Here is a 5,000-nt window from a genome sequence, read left to right as displayed (position 1 = left end):
GCTACTGCGAGCCGTACAGGTAGCGTGTTGCGCGACACGACACGCACATCGAAAGACATGCAGTCTAGTCGGTAATGATCCTTCCGCAGGTTCACCTACGGAAACCTTGTTACGACTTTTACTTCCTCTAAATGATCAAGTTTGGTCATCTTTCCGGTAGCATCGGCAACGACAGAGTCAATGCCGCGTACCAGTCCGAAGACCTCACTAAATCATTCAATCGGTAGTAGCGACGGGCGGTGTGTACAAAGGGCAGGGACGTAATCAACGCGAGCTTATGACTCGCGCTTACTGGGAATTCCTCGTTCATGGGGAACAATTGCAAGCCCCAATCCCTAGCACGAAGGAGGTTCAGCGGGTTACCCCGACCTTTCGGCCTAGGAAGACACGCTGATTCCTTCAGTGTAGCGCGCGTGCGGCCCAGAACATCTAAGGGCATCACAGACCTGTTATTGCTCAATCTCGTGCGGCTAGAAGCCGCCTGTCCCTCTAAGAAGAAAAGTAATCGCTGACAGCACGAAGGATGTCACGCGACTAGTTAGCAGGCTAGAGTCTCGTTCGTTATCGGAATTAACCAGACAAATCGCTCCACCAACTAAGAACGGCCATGCACCACCACCCACCGAATCAAGAAAGAGCTATCAATCTGTCAATCCTTCCGGTGTCCGGGCCTGGTGAGGTTTCCCGTGTTGAGTCAAATTAAGCCGCAGGCTCCACTCCTGGTGGTGCCCTTCCGTCAATTCCTTTAAGTTTCAGCTTTGCAACCATACTTCCCCCGGAACCCAAAAGCTTTGGTTTCCCGGAGGCTGCCCGCCGAGTCATCGGAGGAACTGCGGCGGATCGCTGGCTGGCATCGTTTATGGTTAGAACTAGGGCGGTATCTGATCGCCTTCGAACCTCTAACTTTCGTTCTTGATTAATGAAAACATACTTGGCAAATGCTTTCGCTTCTGTTCGTCTTGCGACGATCCAAGAATTTCACCTCTAACGTCGCAATACGAATGCCCCCGCCTGTCCCTATTAATCATTACCTCGGGTTCCGAAAACCAACAAAATAGAACCGAGGTCCTATTCCATTATTCCATGCACACAGTATTCAGGCGGGCTTGCCTGCTTTAAGCACTCTAATTTGTTCAAAGTAAACGTGCCGGCCCACCGAGACACTCAATAAAGAGCACCCTGGTAGGATTTCAACGGGGTCCGCCTCGGGACGCACGAGCACGCACGGGGCGGTCGCACGCCTTCGGCTCGCCCCACCGGCAGGACGTCCCACGATACATGCCAGTTAAACACCGACGGGCGGTGAACCAACAGCGTGGGACACAAATCCAACTACGAGCTTTTTAACCGCAACAACTTTAATATACGCTATTGGAGCTGGAATTACCGCGGCTGCTGGCACCAGACTTGCCCTCCAATAGATACTCGTTAAAGGATTTAAAGTGTACTCATTCCGATTACGGGGCCTCGGATGAGTCCCGTATCGTTATTTTTCGTCACTACCTCCCCGTGCCGGGAGTGGGTAATTTGCGCGCCTGCTGCCTTCCTTGGATGTGGTAGCCGTTTCTCAGGCTCCCTCTCCGGAATCGAACCCTGATTCCCCGTTACCCGTTACAACCATGGTAGGCGCAGAACCTACCATCGACAGTTGATAAGGCAGACATTTGAAAGATGCGTCGCCGGTACGAGGACCGTGCGATCAGCCCAAAGTTATTCAGAGTCACCAAGGCAAACGGACCGGACGAGCCGACCGATTGGTTTTGATCTAATAAAAGCGTCCCTTCCATCTCTGGTCGGGACTCTGTTTGCATGTATTAGCTCTAGAATTACCACAGTTATCCAAGTAACGTGGGTACGATCTAAGGAACCATAACTGATTTAATGAGCCATTCGCGGTTTCACCTTAATGCGGCTTGTACTGAGACATGCATGGCTTAATCTTTGAGACAAGCATATGACTACTGGCAGGATCAACCAGGGAGCTGCGTCAACTAGAGCTGAGCAGCCGGCCGCCCGGGAGTGTGTCCCGGGGGCCCGCGCGAACACGCAAGCGTCCGCTCAATCATTCTGCAAACAGGAGGAGGCTGAGCTCCCCTGCACAATACACCTCGAAACCCTCTCAGGTCCCGGCGGCGCGCAGCGCCGTCCCAAGTACTTGGTCGGGTTCGAGAGAGGCGCAATCGCCCGGAGTTAGGCGAGTAGACGCTTTCGGTGCGACCACCCGTGCTCCCAACTGAGCTTGCCGCTGCCGACAGAGGCCCGGGAGCGTGCTGTCGTGGCATTGCCGGCGGGAGACAACACGCGCCACCTACGGTGACCGGCAGCTCCAACGCCAGCGCCACAGAAGGACAAAAGCCCCACTTGGGTGCCGAAGCGAACTCTCCCAGCACAGCGCACACGCCAACACATCCGCACAGCTGCGATACAAACCACCAGCGAGAACCGCTGGGGCGACCGAGCAGCAGACGGCGTCGCGGCGCCGAGCGCCGGGCGGCGGCGCATCCTCAACGCACACAGTCCTCAATCGGACCAGCACACTGCAGATGTCCACCGCGCTTCGCACCGGGCCCGCGAGGACCTACTTTGGCCGCACGGCGCCGCGCGCAGGGTGCGCCGGCGCGCAGCTGCGACGCCTGCCGCGTCCGTCGGCCGGCGCGCCTGCCACTGGCCGCCCCCACCAGCCGGCTGTAGCGCGTGCGCCCACGCACCGCGCGGCCAGCACGCCGGGAGGCGCCCCCTCACCGGCCGGGGACGGTCCCACCCAGCCACCGCCGCGTATCGCTTCACACCCAGATGCCGTTCAGTTTCGTCGGCATGGTGGGTATCGCTGGAACAACCGGTTAGTACCTCAACCTATCGTCGCCATCACCGATTCACCCCTAGCGAGAACAACCGCACCACAACGGGTTACCATTTCTTCATTTGCGTAACTTCACCAGAAAACGTAGGCGTCCATCGCCATTTGCAACTTCAACCATTATTGCATGCCTGTGTCAGGTGTCACGCCACACTACGTCTGCCCACATACACGCAACAAAATGTGCACGCCTAGACAATACGTGGAAGGTGGCCCCCGTACGTATGCGATGTCCATTGCTCGAACGACTGTCAACCGGCTTCTGTAGCATGTCGCAGATATGGAACGCGCTGCACCATGCCATCACGGTGTGTGAGGAGAGACGACTAGGTCCGAATACATCAACAGACAGCTCATGCTGATCGCCATCCACGGCGTCCGTTCCTCCCACACGTCTCTATGGCGTACCACACTGCAATCCAGCTCTCATAGGGAGACGACACGTAGCTGCGTGCACAATATTTGCACTGTATGGTCCGCCGTTTTTGGGCGCAGTCGTTGTACGGTCACACATGTGCCACGATGTATCATTCAGTACATAAGGACGAATGTGCAGTACAGATTGTGGTTCACGCGTACGACATCAGCGGACAGTTGACACAGGCCGCACCACAACGTAGCCTGCGTACGTCGCATGCGAAGGGCATTGAACATGCAAACTTGTCACCAACCACCTTGCGAAGGCAGGGGGCAAGGTGGGGACGTGGGGAGAGGTGGTGGGGGGGGGGGGGGCGGCATGTACGCCCTGCTGCCATCCACATTACAGTGTACAGCAGGAGCATGTGGAAAGTCAGCAAGACTTGCAAGGTGTTTAACATGAAGCGATACACAGGGGAGCGGGCAGTGCGAGTAGCGAACTATATTGCGAGGGTTGCGGGTGGGCAACACTACACTAATTGAACGAGTCGTATAACAATTACAGAGCAGGTTTAGGCGACAACGTGGGTTACGATAGGCGACAACGTGGGTTACGTTAGGGGACAACGTGGGTTACGTTAGGGGACAACGTGGGTTACGTTAGGGGACAACGTGGGTTACGTTAGGGGACAACGTGGGTTACGTTAGGGGACAACGTGGGTTACGTTAGGGGACAACGTGGGTTACGTTAGGGGACAACGTGGGTTAGGTTAAGGCACAACATGGGTTAGGTTAAGGCACAACATGGGTTAGGTTAAGGCACAACATGGGTTAGGTTAAGGCACAACATGGGTTAGGTTAAGGCACAACATGGGTTAGGTTACGGCACAACATGGGTTAGGTTAAGGCACAACATGGGTTAGGTTAGGGGACAACATGGGTTAGGTTAGGGGACAACATGGGTTAGGTTAAGGCACAACATGGGTTAGGTTAAGGCACAACATGGGTTAGGTTAGGGGACAACATGGGTTAGGTTAGGGCACAACATGGGTTAGGTTAGGGGACAACATGGGTTAGGTTAGGGGACAACATGGGTTAGGTTAGGGGACAACATGGGTTAGGTTAGGGGACAACATGGGTTAGGTTAGGGGACAACATGGGTTAGGTTAGGGGACAACATGGGTTAGGTTAGGGGACAACATGGGTTAGGTTAGGGGACAACATGGGTTAGGTTAAGGCACAACATGGGTTAGGTTAGGGGACAACATGGGTTAGGTTAGGGGACAACATGGGTTAGGTTAGGGGACAACATGGGTTAGGTTAGGGGACAACATGGGTTAGGTTAAGGGACAACATGGGTTAGGTTAAGGCACAACATGGGTTAGGTTAGGGCACAACATGGGTTAGGTTAGGGCACAACATGGGTTAGGTTAGGGCACAACATGGGTTAGGTTAGGGGACAACATGGGTTAGGTTAGGGGACAACATGGGTTAGGTTAGGGGACAACATGGGTTAGGTTAGGGGACAACATGGGTTAGGTTAGGGGACAACATGGGTTAGGTTAGGGGACAACATGGGTTAGGTTAGGGGACAACATGGGTTAGGTTAGGGGACAACATGGGTTAGGTTAGGGGACAACATGGGTTAGGTTAAGGCACAACATGGGTTAGGTTAAGGCACAACATGGGTTAGGTTAGGGGACAACATGGGTTAGGTTAGGGGACAACATGGGTTAGGTTAGGGGACAACATGGGTTAGGTTAAGGCACAACATGGGTTAGGTTAG

At 54.6% G+C, this 5,000-nt stretch overlaps 1 non-coding gene across 1 annotated transcript; it reads right to left on the bottom strand.

The window, feature by feature from the left end:
* Positions 1–72: 72 nt before the first annotated feature.
* On the bottom strand, positions 73–1,981 carry LOC124744681. The gene has a single exon (XR_007010830.1). It is a non-coding gene; the product is annotated as a small subunit ribosomal RNA (ribosomal RNA).
* Between the last annotated feature and the right edge of the window lie 3,019 nt (positions 1,982–5,000).

Source organism: Schistocerca piceifrons, unplaced genomic scaffold (assembly GCF_021461385.2).
Source record: "Schistocerca piceifrons isolate TAMUIC-IGC-003096 unplaced genomic scaffold, iqSchPice1.1 HiC_scaffold_303, whole genome shotgun sequence".
NCBI lineage: Eukaryota > Metazoa > Arthropoda > Insecta > Orthoptera > Acrididae > Schistocerca > Schistocerca piceifrons.
This window is presented reverse-complemented; position numbering and strand designations above follow the sequence as displayed.